General features: G+C 42.4%; 1 protein-coding gene across 2 annotated transcripts in view; it reads left to right on the forward strand.

Annotated features, from left to right (window-relative positions):
* The window catches only part of GRID2 (glutamate ionotropic receptor delta type subunit 2), a 924,709-nt gene that overhangs the window by 553,628 nt on the left and 353,414 nt on the right, over positions 1 to 17,667 (forward strand). The window lies entirely within an intron of this gene.

The following is a 17,667-nucleotide window of genomic DNA, read 5'->3' on the forward strand; positions in this document are numbered from 1 at the left end:
GAGGTTCTGAGTTTGAATCCCAGCTCTGCCACTGACCTGCTGTGTGACTTTAAGCCAGTCATTTGACTTCTATATGCCACAGCTTCCTCATCTGTAAAGTGGGGTTTTAATAGCTGTTCTCCCTCTTACTTAGACTGTGAGCCCCATGTGGGACCTGATTATTTTGTATCTACCCCAGCACTCAGTACAGTGCTCAACACATGGTAAAGGCTTACCAGCTGTTATTTTTTATAGTAAGTGCTTACCAGCTGTTATTTTTTATAGTAAGTGCTTACCAGCTGTTGTTTTTTACTTTCCCAAGCCCTTAGTACTGTGCTCTACACATTCGATAAATACAATTGATTGATTGAACAACTACCACAATTACCCAACTCATCCCCACCCTTGGTTTGTTGTGGTGAAAAAAGATAGTGCTGCTCAGAGATTGAAATTTCAAATGTTTATGAAAGCAAAAGTGACTGTTTCCAGCTTGTGGGGGTTCTCTTTTTTATGATAGTTGTTAAGCACTTACTACGTGGCAGGCACTGTTTTAAGCACTGGAGTAGTTACAAGGTAATGAGAGTGGTCACAGTCCCTGTCCCACATGTGGCTCACAGCCTTAATCCCCATTTTACAGGTGAGGTAACTGAGGCGCAGAGAAGTGAAGTGGCTTGCCCAAGGTCACACAGAAGGCAAGTGGTAGAGCCAGGATTAGAACCCAGGTCATTCTGACTCCCCACTCCATGCTGTATCCACTAGGCCGTGCTGCTTTTCGTTCTATGCTGATGGTTTTGTAAGAGTCAGGTCCTTAGTTTGGATGGGTGGAGCTGCGTTATGGGTTTAGAAGTGCTTTCTTAAGTGATTCTAGATGTTTCTCGGACTTGCCAGGTTCAGGACAGCTCACTGTTCATCGTGATCTGCCTTGACCCATCTCTCTAGTCACATATAGCTACAGATTGGGAGACGTGACCTGGCTATCTGGGTGACTATGACAAAGAAAGGGTTCAAGGGTGGTGAAGAGGAACAAAAATGAAAACTGTCCTTATTCTGAATTGTTCTCAACTGCTACACCCCATTTTTATGGTATTTGTTAATAATAATGATGATGGCATTTATTAATCGCTTACTCTGTGCAAAGCACTGTTCTAAGCGCTGGGGAGGTTACAAGGTGACTAGGTTGTCCCACGGGGGCTCACAGTCTTTATCCCCATTTTACAGATGAGGTCACTGAGGCCCAGGGAAGTGAAGTGACTTGCCCAAAGTCACACAGCTGACAATTGGCAGAACCGGGATTTGAACCCATGAACTCTGACTCCAAAGCCCGTGCTCTTTCCACTGAGCCACGCTGCTTCTCTGTTAAGTGCTTACTATTTCCTAGGCACTGTACTAAGCGCTGGGATAGGTACAAGCTAATCATGTTGGACACACTTCATGTCTTACATAAAACTCACAATCTTAATCCCTATTTTAGGATGTGGTAACTGAGGCACAGGGAAGTTGTCAGTTGTCCGAGGTCACGCAGCAAAGTGACAGAGCTGGGATTAGAACCTGGGTACTTCTGACTCCCAGACCTGTGTTTAATAATAATACTAATAATAATAATGATAATAATAATGGTATTTAAGTGCTTACTTTATGCAAAGCACTGTTCTAAGCTCTGGAGAGGTTACAAGGTGATCAGGTTGTCCCACGGGGGGCTCACAGTTTTAATCCCCATTTTACAGATGAGGTAACTGAGGCACAGAGAAGTTGTCAGTTGTCCGAGGTCACACAGCAAAGTGACAGAGCTGGGATTAGAACCCGGGTACTTCTGACTCCCAGACCTGTGTTATATAATAATAATAATAATAATAATAATGGTATTTAAGTACTTACTATATGCAAGCACTGTTCTAAGCGCTGGAGAGGTTACAAGGTGATCAGTTTGTCCCACGGGGGACTCACAGTTTTGATCCCCATTTTACAGATGAGGTAACTGAGGCACAGAGAAGTTAAGTGACTTGCCCAAAGTCACACAGCTTACAGTTGGCGGAACTGGAATTTGAACCCATGACCTCCGACTCCAAAGCCCGTGCTTTTTCCACTGAGCCATGCTGCTTGGAAGCGCTCCTTCTCTTGTATCTTTGGGAAAGTGCATGAAGTTGCCTGATGCAGTTGCTAGGATCCTAAAAAATGCCACAACCAAACCAGAATGACTTAATGTGCATATGAGCACTCTTGTCTAGACTGGGATAATAATAATAATAATAATGATAATATATGTTAAGTGCTTACTGTAATGCCAAACACCATGTTAAATGCTGGAGAAGATGCAAGATCATCAGATTGGATGCGGTCCCTGTATAAGGGGGAGGGAGAGCAATAATTTAATCCCTATTTTGTGGATAAGGAAACTGAGACATAGAGTTACTTGGCCAAGGTCATGCATCAGGCAAGTGGCAGAGCTGGGATTCGAACCAGGTCAATCAGTCATCAGTTTGATCTATTAATAATAAGAATAATAATGATGGTATTTGATAAGCGCTTACTATGTGCCAAGCACTGTTCTAAGCACTGGGGGGGATCCAAGGTGATTAGATTGCCCCATGTGGGGCTCACAGTCTTCATCCCCATTTTCTAGATGAGGTAACTGAGGCACAGAGAAGTGAAGTGACTTGCCCAAAGTCACACAGGAACAAGCGGCGGACAGGGATTCAAACCCATGACCTCAGACCCCCAAGCCCGTACTCTTTCCACTGAGCCGAGTGCTTACTGTGTGCAGAGCACTGTGCTAGCCCTTGGGAGAGCACACTATAACAGAGTTGGTAGACACATTCCCTGCCCACAATGACCCTCTAACTCCCTGGTGTGTGCTCTTTTATTTTTCACGGTATTTGTTAAGCACTTACTGTGTGTCAAACACTCTTCTAAGCACTGGGAGAGATACAAGTTAATTAGGTTAGACACAGTCCCTGTCCCGCATGGGGCTCACAGTGAAAGTAAGAGAGAAACCAGGTATTCCTATTTTACAGTTGAAGAAACAGAGCCACCAAGAAGTTAAGTGACTTGCCCAAGGTCACAAAGGAGACGAATGGTGGAACTGGGATTAGAACCCAGGTCCTTCTTACTTCCAGGCCCACGCTAGTCCCCACAGGACAGGGAACCCAAGCACAGAGCACACCGTGTGCATTTAGCTTTAATTCTATTTATTCTGACGACTTGACACCCGTCCACATCATTTGTTTTGTTGTCTGTCTCCCCCTTCTAGACTGTGAGCCCGTTGTTGGGTGGGGACCATCTCTATATGTCACCAACTTGTACTTCCCAAGCGCTTAGTGCAGTGCTACACACAGTACCTGCACACAGTAAGCGCTCAATAAATACGATTGAATGAATGAATGAATGAAAAAAGAAAGTGCCGAAGTCCAGGTTTCCAGAACTCTGCCACTTGAAACCTGGAGAATATGTTTCCAGATGAGAAGACTGTGTAGACAGAGTTCCTAAGAGGAATAAAAGGAGAAAGCACATGACGTGCTCTCTGCTTAATAAACCATCACCATTGGGACAGAGAGAAAAACACTATGGCCTGCTGTGTGACATTCGGCAAGTCACTTAACCAAGGACATGCAGAAATACTGGGGTGGGCTTCTACAATAGCCTCCCCAGATGTGCAACATCTGGGTTGAACACTGCTTAAAAGATTCTAAGAATGGTACAATTCTGTTTGTGTTCATGGGTCACTGAGCAGAGAAATGAGTAAGCACTTAAAAACTCACAATTCCCCATATCATTTTTGTTTGTATCTTTATGCTCAATTATTTACACTACTATTACACCATTATCCTCTCATCCTCCTGACCTTTCCATCAGTGCTGACAATACAACTATTCTCCCCATCTCACAAATCAGCTCCCTTGGCATTATTCTTGACTCTTCTCTCTCTTTTAATCCACAGTCAGTCAGCCAACAAATTCTATCACTTTTTTTCTTCGCAGAGGCTCCGGAACCTACCCTTTCCACTCCATCCATACTGTCCCCAAGCTGATCTAAGCATTTGGCATATCCTGATTTGACTACTGCATCAGCCTCCTCACAGGCAATAATGATACTAATATTTGTGGTAATGGTCAATGCCAAGCAATGTAATAAGTGCTGGGGTAGATACAGTCTCTGGCTGCACCCTGTCCCTTCTCCAGTCCATACTTTACTAGGTTGTCTGCATCATTTTTTCTAAAACACAGTTTTGTGCGTGTCACCACCCACCTTAAAATCCTACAATAGTTTTCCATTTCTCTCCACATCACGCCAAAATTTCTCACCATCAACTTTAAGGCAAACAGTCAGCTCTTTCCCCGCTACTTATTGTTCCTCTCCCACTACAACTCATCCCAGTTTCTTGAATATAAACCTACGCATTGTGCCTCACTCTCCTCTGCCACTTCTCTGCTGTGTGACTTTGGGCAAGTCACTTAATTTCTCTGTTCTTCAGTTTCTTCAACTGCAAAATGGGGATTCAAAGCCTGCTCTGTCTCATATTTAGACTTGAGTCCCATCCCAGACTGAGCCACCTTTTTCCTCTCCTCCTCCCCATCCCCCCGACCCTAACTCCTTCGCCTCCCCATAGCACTTGAATATATGTTTGTACAGATTTATTACTCTATTTATTTTCCCTGTACATATTTACTATTCTATTTTGTTAATGATGTGCATCTAGCTTTACTTCTATTTATTCTGATGACACCTGTCCACATGTTTTGTTTTGTTGTCTATCTCCCCCTTCTAGACTGTGAGCCTGTTGTTGGGTAGGGACCATCTCCATATGTTGCCAACTTGTACTTCCCAAATGCTTAGTACAGTGCTCTGCACACAGTAAGCGCTCAATAAATACGATTGAATGAATGAATGAATATTAGAAAGGAATTGTTTCTGACCTGATTAATAACTTGAATGTACCTCAGCACTTAGAAGAGCGTTTGACACATAGTAAGTGCTTAACAAATATTATCATTATTATTTGATGACTACATTATCATTGATGGATACCATTGGAACAGAAGTGGGGAAATTGGCCTATGGTTGGAGTATGACTTCGGTCTTTTTCAGACTGTCAGCCCAAAGTGTTTATCGGCTTGTGCAAAACACTCAAGGAGAAGTTGAGTTTCTTCCATGACAGTAAGGACGTTCTCATTTCTTCTATGTTTTGTTAATTTATGGAGAATGTAAGCATTCTGGTTTCTAATCCCAGACCAATTAGAGCGTGTTTGAAAGCCTCTAATTTGAAATACTTTCCCCCCGTCATGCACGTTTGTTTATTTTTGTATTCGTAAAATAGGAAAATGTAGGCTTTGTGGTGCCAGAGTTTTCAAAATGTCATAATTTGTTGTGCTTTTTTCATGTTGTCTTAGTGAACTTGATTTGGGCTTATTACTCAAATAGTTCTCAAAGAAAAACTTCATAGATCCTTAAAATCTCTCTTTTCTAGGAAAATCCTTTTTCAGGGAAATAAAATTTGTTTGATTTTTACTATAAATCCTGTTACTGTAAATCCTATTACTGGAATCCAAAGTATTAATCAAACAAATCAATATTCCTCATACCTGTGAGAAAGTCTTTTGCTTATTTGATGATCATTGCCATTGGATTTGAATTCATCGGCTGGACTTGCACTTTGCTTTTTCTTTGGTTTCAGAAATGGTCTTTCAGAGAGGAAATGGTAGAGACAGGCACCCTCTGAGCTGAACAAAGTATCCCAGATTTGTTCTTTGGAGTTCCCTTAGACTCCTGAATTGAGTTCATTAGAGGAGGATTTTTTTCCAGTGCCATTAATTATGATTAAAGCTTCATAGTAAATGCCTGCTCTGGTTTCTTTTACCAACAAGAAAACAGGACTTTGAAAGCTGAGATGGGGCTTTCAGAGAAACTAAAAGGAAAGATTCAGAACTTTGCTTGAAACAATGAGGAGATTAAGGGAACCAGATCCAAAAGGTCTTGGCTTTTCATGGTTTTTCTTTCCCTGATGATGGAGTCTCCCATAGGACAATGGACCAGCCTTGATCTCAAGCAATTGGGACTGAGAAAGCACCTGGTTTTCTCAAGGTTGGTGCTGTGGCTCCTTGTCTCCTGTCCCTGCCATGTGTTCTGGGACACAGAGAGCAGCGAGGGAGTAGGTGGGCACAACTATGCCACTATTGTGAGGTGCATATAAAAGCTTTTATGACCAAAGTGACTGCAGCAGGGTTCCTCACCGGCTCCACTTTTGCTGGGGCTGTGGATGTGAATATTGGATTCCAAGCTACATAAAACCTAAAACCCTGCTCCTTTAGCCATCGTACCCCTTTGCTTGTACTGTATTTATCATTGTCTTCATTCTTGATTTTTTTCTGAGTGATTTTAGTATTTCACCTTTCAGTGTGTGTCTATCCCCAAACTCTCCCCTCAGGCAGGCCCCCTGCTGAGCTGAAAAAAAGTAACCCAAATTTGTTCTTTGGAGTTTCCTTAGACTCCTGAATTGAGGATATTTTACCAATGCAAGTAATTGATTAAAATTTCAGAATAAATGTCTGTTCTGAGTTATTTTACCAACAAGAAAATGGTGGTCTTAGATTGCTAGGTTTTGAGCCCTTTGAGAGCCAGGGACCAGGTGTAATGTTGCTGTATTTTTCCCAACACTTAATAGAGTGCTTTGCACACAGAAGGCATTTAATAAACACTATTGCTGCTACTGTTAGTACTATTACTACTTAGCTTTTTTCATTGGACTGACAACAGGACTATTTTTTTGGTGCGGAGAGGGACAAGATGCTTTCTTATTTCATGTTTTTTTAAGTCTCAGTAAACTGTAAAATTCCTAAATTCTGAAAGTTTGAACTTGTCTAGGTTAACTCACCGATAGCTTGAATAAAGGGTGTGAAAGGTAGGGTGACCAAAATCAATCAATCAATCAATCAATCGTATTTATTGAGCGCTTACTATGTGCAGAGCACTGTACTAAGCGCTTGGGAAGTACAAATTGGCATCACATAGAGACAGTCCCTACCCAACAGTGGGCTCACAGTCTAAAAGGGGGAGACAGAGAACAGAACCAAACATACCAACAAAATAAAATAAGTAGGATAGAAATGTACCAGTAAAATAAATAAATAAATAAATAAATAGAGTAATAAATATGTACAACCATATATACATATATACAGGTGCTGTGGGGAAGGGAAGGAGGTAAGACGGGGGGATGGAGAGGGGGATGAGGGGGAGAGGAAAGAAGGGGCTCAGTCTGGGAAGGCCTCCTGGAGGAGGTGAGCTCTCAGCAGGGCCTTGAAGGGAGGAAGAGAGCTAGCTTGGCGGATGGGCAGAGGGAGGGCATTCCAGGTCCGGGGGATGACGTGGGCCGGGGGTCGATGGCGGGACAGGCGAGAGCGAGGTACAGTGAGGAGATTAGTGGTGGAGGAGCGGAGGGTGCGGGCTGGGCAGTAGAAGGAGAGAAGGGAGGTGAGGTAGGAGGGGGCGAGGTGATGGAGAGCCTTGAAGCCCAGGGTGAGGAGTTTCTGCTTGATGTGCAGATTGATCGGTAGCCATTGGAGGTTTTTGAGGAGGGGAGTAATATGCCCAGAGCGTTTCTGGACAAAGATAATCCAGGCAGCAGCATGAAGTATGGAAATCTTTATGAACATACATGAATGAAATCTCCGTAACAAAAAGCTAAAACTACTTCCCAAGTCAATGCCAAAAACATAAGGAAAATGGCTAAGAAAATAAACATTTCTTTCAGAATCCCATTTATAGGTGGAAACTCAGGATCTGGAGCACAAAAGAGTTTCAATATTTCTGTTGTTGCTGCTAGGTGATTGTTTCAGATCTCCAACTATTCTATGCTGTTCCTGCATTTGTTAAAGGGGATACTATCCTTCCAGACAGCACAAAGATATGGAAAGCCTTTGGACATCCCCAGAATTGTTTTGTTTTGTTTTATGGTGTTTGTTTAAGCACATACTATGCATCAAACACTGTTCTAAGCACTGGGGTAGAAACAAGTCAATTAGGTTGGACATGGTTCCTGTCCCACATGGGGCTCACAGTCTTATTCCCCATTTTACAGATGAGGTTACTGAGGCACAGGGAAGTGAAGTGACTTGCCCAAGATCACCCAGCAGACAAGGGGAAGAGCCAGGATTGGAACCCAGATCCTTCTGATGTTCAGGCCCACGCTCTATCCACTAGGCCATGTTGTTTCTTGGACATACTGCTTCTCCCAGTTCTGCAAAGTTAGCAATTATAGCTTTCATTATGGGAGCAATGAAAACATCAAGTTGCTAGCTACAAAATGACTAGGTTTTTTTGCATGAAATAATGTAACAGCAGTGTTGCCAGATGGAAGCTGCCATTAATCACATCCTGGTATTGGCATGAAGCATGCTAACCCTGTTCACCATTGTTGGTGAAGCCCTTGCTGGAGGATTCCTGGGAGGAAGGCTCAGAAACTGTGCCCTCGCAGAATTGGAGTGTAGATTCAAACCACAAGTCAAGGTAGTGTGATTTTTTTTTTTAATGGTATTTGTTAAGTAGTTAGTACGTATCAGGAACTATACTAAACACTGGATAGTTACAAGCTCATCAGGATTAGCTTGTAAGGTGGTGTGACTTTTTTTAATGGCATTTGTTAAGCACTTACTACGTATCAGGAACTATACTAAACACTGGATAGTTACAAGCTAATCAGGATGGGCACAGTTCACATGGGGCTCACAGTCTTAATCCCTATTTTACAGATGAGGTAATTGAGGCCCAGAGAAGTGAAGTGACTTGCCCAAGGTCACATAGCAGACAAGTAGCGTAGTCAAGATTAGAAGCCAGGACCTTCTGGCTCCCAGGACCATGCTGTATCCGGTAGGCCACATGGCTTTTCTATGTTAAACATCTTTGTTTAACATCTGATCTCTATTAAACATCAGACTCATCAGAAATGCAGGGAACACCATCAAGACCTTTACAGTAATCCCTTACAGTCATCCCCTGGATACATCACAAATCTGTTTCCTGAAATACCACGAAGCAACCAGAACTGTAAAGTTAGGAAAGAGGTCTTGTAGCCAACATTAACTTTTCCTTAAAATCATTGGCTCATTATTGGATGGCAATGAAAAATGCCACAGAAACATTGAAATAAAGTAGACAATATTGTTTTAACCCCCCTATATAATCATGGAATTTTCTCACTTTGAAGGTACGAGAAAAAATAACTGAAATGATCAAAGGGATGGAGACATAGAATTACACAAGATGCTCAATAAGCAGAATATGGTGGGCAAGAGTCTTGAAAAGGGGGCCAATTGCACCCAAAGTTCCCAGAATAGAGGTGAAGAAAGCAGTATTCAGCTCATCTCCAATCCTTTCGAGCCTCTTGTGTTCAAACTCATTGCAATTCTGAAGTGACGATTTTGACAGATGTGATTTCCTATTTCCGAGAAAATTTTTAATCTCACAAAAAAACAGAAGGATTCCCTGGACATAAAATGACTAACAACTCATCAAAATTCTATATTACAAGTCGTAGGAAAATGAAGAGAACGTAATCTTAGAGTCCATAGAGGATCAAAATATGAACTAGGATATCCTCAGTTCAGCCATAACTTGTGTTCTGGCTAGAACGCTGTTCAGGAATTAGGTACATTTTTTTTGCCACATGAGCCTGTATGGGCCCAGCAAGCCATGTTATTTAGAAGAAACTGCTAATGCACGCGTAGCTGCTCAAATAGAGAAGAAGCGTGGCTCAGTGGAAAGAGCACGGGCTTGGGACTCAGAGGTTGTGAGTTCTAATCCCAGCTCCACCACTTATTGGCTGTGTGACCTGGGGCATGTCACTTAACACCTCTCTGCCTCAGTTACCTCATCTGTAAAATGGGGATTAAAATGGTGAGCCCCATGTGGGACAACCTGATTACCCTGTATCTACCCTAGCACTAAGAACCAGTGCTTGGCACATAGCGCTTAACAAATACCATCATTATAAAAAGCCAAGTACTCCAGAATAAGTTTTTCTAACCAAAGGTTTTCCAAGAAAGCTATGTGTTCCAAGAATGCAATCCTCCTGTTATAGGAGTACTGGATGCTGGATGTATGTGCTTGGACAAATGCATATTCCCTTCTTCTAGCTGCTTTTAAAAATATTAAGATGAAAGGAACTCTAGTTTTCTATTGCTACATAGGCCAGTATATAATTTCCTGCCTGAAACTTTCATTTCCTCTTTACACTGGGGAAAAAAATGGAAATTGAAGAAAAATGCTTGTAACAATAGCATGGCATTAATCACTACATATAATTAGCCAGATAATTTAATCTCCAAACATTGCAGATAATTTGAAGAATGAATGAAACATTATGATTCAGTAGTTTTCTAAAAGGAAAGTTAACTTCAATGTTAGCAGGAGATTTTGACTGCTATGTCATTTAATATCTGATTCTTTAGTCAAAATTCATTGCCATTTAATTCAGAATATTCATTTTTTCTTTAAGTATTTTGGGGTGTGTATATATATATGTGTGTAATATATATATATATATATATATATATATATATATATATATTAAACCATCAGTGAAATGAAAGAACTCAATATAGCCTTTCAGGAAGTTCAAAATGTATTTTGTTCTGGGAGCCTGATGAAATCTGAGGCAAATTATGTTATTCATACTTTCCTGTAGACAAACGGAATACAAATCCATCCAAATTCATAATATATATTAAATGTGACATTTACAGCTAGGCTTTTTGATGGACACTTTGATGAAAATGGATAATTTACCACTTTTGGATTACCAAAAGCCTATTACCTACTCGACTGTGAAGAAAATTTATTTTGCCTGTATTAGTGGTGACCTGTTTCCCTAGTCTCTCTCAACTTGTAATTAGGCAGAGGAATGTTTTGCTTCTCATGATTTTAACCAAACACTGAGGCAATGAGAATTTTAGTCATTGGCTTTTGAACTTCTGGTTCTTCCTTGTGTCACTAGTAAATTTGTGGTACATAGTTTGGTGCTTTTTGAGGGAGGCTGGAAAGGTGACTTGGAACAAAGTGCCATTCTAATAGCAATAATAAAACTATTAATAATTGTTATTTAGACTATAAGCTCCTTGTGGGAAGGGAGCATGCCTACCAAATCTGTGTTATTGTATTCTCTCAAGTGCCTAGTAGTGTGATCTGCACACAGTAGGTGCCCAATAAATATGATTCATTGATTGAATTGTGGTATTAAGTGCTCAGGTAGATATAAGATGATCAGGTCGGTGACAGTCCCTGTCAAACACAAAGTTCAGAAGCTAGATAGGAGGGAGAACAGGTATTGAATCCCCATTTTACAGATGAAGAAACTGAGGCACAGAGAAGTTATATGACTTATCAAGGTCACATATCAGGCAAGTGACAGAGTCAGGATTAGGACCCCAGGTCTCTGGATCCCACATCCACGCTCTTACCACTAGGCACGCTGAGTCTCATTCTAGGATAAATGTAAATGAACAATAATTCTTGCAGTCAGGAACCACTCAGCCCATTCTGCTTCTCTTGCTCCAGGGTAGTTGACGGTGTACTGTTTATTCTATTTATATTCTATTTATTTTATTTTGTTAATATGTTTTGTTGTCTGTCTCCCCCTTCTAGACTGTGAGCCAGCTGTTGGGTAGGGACTGTCTCTATAAGTTGCCAACTTGTACTTCCCAAGTGCTTAGTACAGTGCTCTGCACACAGTAAGCGCTCAATAAATATGATTGAATGAATGAATTAATGAATACTGGGATTAACTACAGCAAACTCCACCTGCAGGACCAACATTCATAGTTTTAACAAAACTCACCAGGGAAGCCCTTTGAATATCCTTTGAATAGAAAGCTTTCCAGTACATATAACTCTTGACTTAATTTGTTGAATCCTTAACGTGATTATATTCTAAGGAATTAAATACCAAGTCCTATTGATTTATAGGTAAAGTCCTCGAATAGAACAGCACAAATGTGTAGCTCTGGAGGAGGTATTATTTTACCCACAACACCGATGTCAGATGTTTAAAACCAGTGCTTATTTGAGGGTCCGTGGTTTGAATTTGGTAAATCCATGGAGACTACAGAGAAAGTGTTGTCATCTGGACCCTTAACCAACTGGCACCCAGAGAGTCTCCAGAACAGTGACAAATTAGGCTAACTAATCCCTAATGCAGAAGGAATTTGCCAAGTTTGATTTTATCCCTCAACAATGCAGTTCCCCTGTGGCATTTGCATGAGCTCTGCTAATCGGCAGAGTCAACCACCTCGGCTGTCCCAGATCAGTGATCTCCCTCTTACCTCTGATGTTCCTCCAGATTTGGTCTTCTGCTACTGTGATTAGCCACCATTATTTTCTCTCTGACTCCAACAGTGAAATTATCGACTAAATCTGGTCAGTGCCTAATCCTGCTTTAATAGTTTGAACATAAGCATGACCAAGATTCACTCTGTTATATGCTCCTTTTCAGTCTCAGAGGGGGCTTAACCCACCCCCTGTGGGCTGTCCTGTCTCTACAGTGACAGGTGTTTTTTGACTAACCAACACCTTCTATGTTGAATAACATTACTTTTAGTGTATTCAGTCAATCAGTGATAGTAATCTACTCAGATAAGAACAGCTGTCTTTGTTTGGACCTTGGGGCTACTTTGCCCTCAATAATGTTGAATCCAACCAGGCTCCCTCTCTTCTAGTGCCCTCCCCTCCCCTTTCCTTTTTATTCCACCACCCCGGGAGTCCTAGCACCTGGGTTCTAGTCCCAGCTCCATCACTTGCCTACAGTGTGACCTTGGCCAAGTCACTTCATTTCTCCATTCCTCAGTTTTTTCATCTGTAAAATGGGGATTGAGTACCTGCTCTCCCTGATACTTGCCCTGTGGGATCCAAGTGGGACAGGGACTTTTTCCGACCTGATGATCTTGTACTAGCCAAAATGCTTGGCATACAGTAAGCACTTAACCAGTACTGCAATCATTACTGCTGTCACCAGAATCCTTTCCAAAGTAGAAAACTCATTCACAGCCCTTCTGTGGTGGTCCCAAGCTGCCACCCTCCACATGTCTGACTGTCGCGTGGTGATACGAGGTTGCAAGTCCACAAAATGCTGCCCCCTCCTCTCCACTCTCTCCTCTGCCCCAACTCTGCACCCCTCAGTGATAATGAGGACTGCCCAAAGCTCACCTTCCATCCTCAGATTTTATACAAAAACACACCACTGAGGCCACCTCTGCAGGAGACAGGTCTGTCTTGACCTGCCAGGCCCATTCTTAGAATCACACCACTTCCATAGCATTTAGTCTTGATGTGAGTTTAATAAAGACTCATAAAATTGCCACATTCTCCTTAATCGATTGCAAATGCTCATAATTACCCTGAGGCTGTTTTCATCTGCCTGATGACTGTAATATTCTCAAGTCTGTCTCTAGACAATCTAAAGCTGTTTATTACTCATTTGGCCCCTTTCCAAGTTCCAGTTCTCAGCTACTTCACTGTGCCTCGATAAACACATAATTAATTCGCACTCATCACTGAACTCTTTTCTCTGCCTTAGTACACACTATGTCATCTAGATAAACAAGGGCCATATATTCAGCTGCTTTCTGATCTGTTCAGCCAGGAAATATATTCTGAGGTGGCTTTTCACCCAATTTGGCACTTTGATAGGAAGGCCACTGATGACTCTCGTGAATTCCAAACAAGGAAATGTGTGTAAAGTCACACGTGGCACTGGGCATGACCGTAACGTGATGATATCACACACACCATTTTGTGGGAGTTTGGTAATTTTGTGGAACTATGGGGCACTTCTCCAGGGGGAGTTAGCAGTCGGCATACTCTTGGCCAAGAGGACAGCTAGAACAAAATCCCCAAAGAGACCGACCACTTGACCCCATAAACTTGTAACAAGCAGGGCGTAGCTGCTGGACTGTGGTGAAACCTCAGGCAATGCTATTTCAGACAGAATTCAGCCAGACAAGTCCGATGGTTTCTCAGACATCCTGTGAAAGTTCAAGCTGTGACCCTGGAGTTTCCATAACCCGAACGCTGGGGTGGCATTCCAGGACCCTTCAGGAAAATGAGTTCTCCTGGGCAAAGGACGTGTTCATCTGACAATCTTGCTCCCCATCGCCAGAGGACTTCCTATTGCCAGATGTGCTGCCCCAGACCTAGATTGAAAGAAAAGGGGACAGACCATTGCTTGACCATCAAATAAGGGTGCTGTATTTTTACTATGGATCCATACATACCCATGCAGTGGTCTGAAATCAAACTGAGGTGCCCACCCCATCCCTCACTGCCTCTTTCTATAGTGGAACCCATGTCCCGCCAACTCACTCTACAAGGAAGCGTGGCTGAAATGACCTCAACAGCACCTTAGACCAGAGTGTGAGAAATGTGTCCACTACCCAGCTGCATTCTTCATTAATGGGACAAACACCCTTGCCTGGCATATGTCATTAGGTGGCTGGTTATTTACCTAGCTGTACCAGCACAAGTGACTGTCCACAGCGGCTGAGTCGAGAAATGTTTTTCCTGAGGGGGATATGGAAGTAATCAGTTCAAGTCTTTGCTGCTTGGAAGAAGCAGTGTGGTCGAATGGATAGAGCACATCCTTGGGAGTCAGAAGGACCCGAGTTCTTGTCCTGACTCTGCCACTTGTCTGCTGTGTGATCTTGGGTAAATCACTTCTCTGTACCTCAGTTACCTCATTTGTATAATTGGAATTAAGATTGTGAGTCCCATGTGGGACATGCATTGAGTCCAGCGTGATTACTTTGTACCTACCTTAGAACAGTGCCTGGCACACAGTAAGTGCTTAACAAATACCATAAAAAGAAGAGAAGTAGAAGTTATGAGAAGTAAGATTCTGGGCCCCAGATTGAAGACGTTTTAAAGGCTTAATGAGAGGTTGTGATGCATACTACAATTCCCATTATGTCTAATTCCAGAGAAAATAGTTGGTTTAATTTGATCTTAATCATCATGAGAGATATTCTATATAATCATCTCCCAACCATTTACCAAAAATCTCCATTTACCTATTCAGAAAAGGAACTCCTACTGTTCAGATTATGAAGCTGAGCAGACTAAGGAATTCTAGAGCTCTTTCCCCAAACCAAATGAAAAGCCCCATACAAACTCAGTCAAACCCCATCCGATCTGTTTTCCTTTTTTCCCTGTGTACTGGGCTAAATGTCATCTCTTTAAAAACCATCAACCTGCCTAGAACTCGGCCCTAAAACCTAGTGGGTACTTCCCTGTGGGTTTGAAATGACCTCCAGCCAGAGTTCTTTTAGAGGTGTAGCATATTCTTCATGAGATAAGGGTAGCAAAGTTGGCCTCTCATTTCTGATAGTGCCCTGGATTCTGAGCCATAAGAGAACATAGGCTGTGGCAGCCCAGGGTGAAGTCCCCCCAGCTCCGGCCGAAGGGTCGGCTCTGGTGAAGAAGTCTCATGGCAAGATGCACCTGGGCCCCTCTCCCCGCCCTCACAATCCACACAATCCCACAGACTCTGTCTCCCACCCCGTCCCCACCTCTGCCACTGGGGTCAGTCTCTGAGGAAATTCCTGCCACCCTCTTCTGTAACACTGCCCCAACTTGGAAAGTCAAGAGGCCTCGTAATTTAAATCATACAGACAGCAGACCGGGAGGCACTATAAATGACTCCTTTATGATCGTCTTGAAGGATTTCTCCTGATGACTTTTAATAATAATAATGGTATTTGTTAAGTGCTTACTATGTGCCAAGCACTTTTCTAAACGCTGGGATAGATAGGTAATCAGGTTATCCCATGAGGGGCTCATAGTTTTAATCCCTATTTTCCAGATGAGGTAACTGAGGCACAGAGAAGTGAAGTGACTTGCTCAAGGTTACACAGATGACAGGTGGCAGAGCTGGGATTAGAACTCACATCCTCTAACTCCCAAGCCTGGGCTCTTTACAGGCGTTTAGATCTAGAAGGATCCCATACTGAGCCCCCTTTTTCCTCTCCTCCTTCTCCTCCGCACAGTACTTGTATCTATATTTGTACAGATTTATTACTCTATTTTACTTGTACATATTTACTCTAGACAGTGAGCCCACTGTTGGGTAGGGACTGTCTCTATATGTTGCCAACTTGTACTTCCCAAGTGCTTAGTACAGTGCTCTGCACACAGTAAGCGCTCAGTAAATACTATTGATTGATTGATTGATTTACACTGAGCTACATAATATTTATGGTACTCGTTAAGCACTTAATATGTGTCAAGGACTGGGGTAGATAGAAGGTAATCAGATTGCACCCAGTCCCTGTACCACGTGGGGCTCACAATCTTCATTTTACAGTTGAGGCAACTGAGGCCCAGAAAAATGAAGTGACTTGCAGGTGGAGGAGTAGGGATTAGAACTCAGGTCCTGACTCCGAGGCCTGTGCTCTATCCACTAGGCCATGCTGCTATTTCTTAGAGTGCAATCTTCCAGTTTTTTGTGGAACCCTGAAAGACCCTGTCTTCTCAGCCAGACCCACCGACACCAGGCAAGCGGTTAGGGCAGGTGTGCTTACAACTGCCCCTCCCTCATCCCAGCAGCTCAGTCTTGAATCTTTGTTGCCATCTTTTCGCTCAGGACCATTCCATATGCGTCTCCACGACTCCTCCTGTACTTACCTGTCCTATTGTAATGCTGACCTCAAAGTTTCCGGAGAGCAGGAACTGACATTAATTGATTAATCAATCAGTGTGTTTACTGAGGGCCTGTTCTGTGCAGATCAGAACTCAAAAGTCAAAAGACGTGGTCCCTGTCATTACGGAACTTACTGTGTATAAGAGGAAGCAAGAAACATAAATAATTTAGGAATTGTTTTTATTTTTTTTAATGGTATTTGTTAAGCGTTTACTATGTGCCCGGCACCATCCTAAGCACTGAAGTAGATACAAGCTAATCAGGATTGAAATATTTCTCCTTATGACTTTTAATAATAATAATAATCAATCAATCAATCACATTTATTGAGTGCTTACTGTGTGCAGAGCACTGTACTAAGCGCTTGGGTAGTACAAGTTGGCAACATATAGAGACGGTCCCTACCCAACAGTGGGCTCACAGTCTAGATAATAATAATAATAATAATAATAGTATTTGTTAAGCACTTATGTGCCAAGCACTTTTCTAAGCGCTGGGATAGATAGGTAATCAGGTTAGATAATCAGGTTAGATACAAGCTAATCAGGTTGGAGAGTGTCCGTGACCCAAATGGAACTCAGAATCTTAATCCCCATTTTACAGATGAGGTAACTGAGACCCAGAGAATTGAAGTGACTTGCCCAAGATGCCACAGCTGACAAGGGCAGATCTGGGATTACAGCCTAACTCCTAGGCCTGTTCTCTAACCACTAGGCCTCGCTGCTTCTCAACTGTGCAATAAGTGATGATAGCAAGAGTTAGGAATGTGGATACCTGAATAAGTGAATAACTGTGTAGATTTCATAGGTGTGCGCAGAAGAGCTGAGGTTGGCAACATATACATACAAGTAGTAGAGCTGAGATTAGAACCCAGGTCCTCCAACTTCCACATGTGTTCTTTTTCATTAGGTTACATACCCAGCCATTCGTCTCCAATCATCCTAGTGCTACCAGCAAAAACAGAGTAGTACCTGGCCAGACAGGCATCGGTCTAGCTGGGGGTGATATTATAT

Source organism: Tachyglossus aculeatus, chromosome 12 (assembly GCF_015852505.1).
Source record: "Tachyglossus aculeatus isolate mTacAcu1 chromosome 12, mTacAcu1.pri, whole genome shotgun sequence".
Taxonomy (NCBI): domain Eukaryota; kingdom Metazoa; phylum Chordata; class Mammalia; order Monotremata; family Tachyglossidae; genus Tachyglossus; species Tachyglossus aculeatus.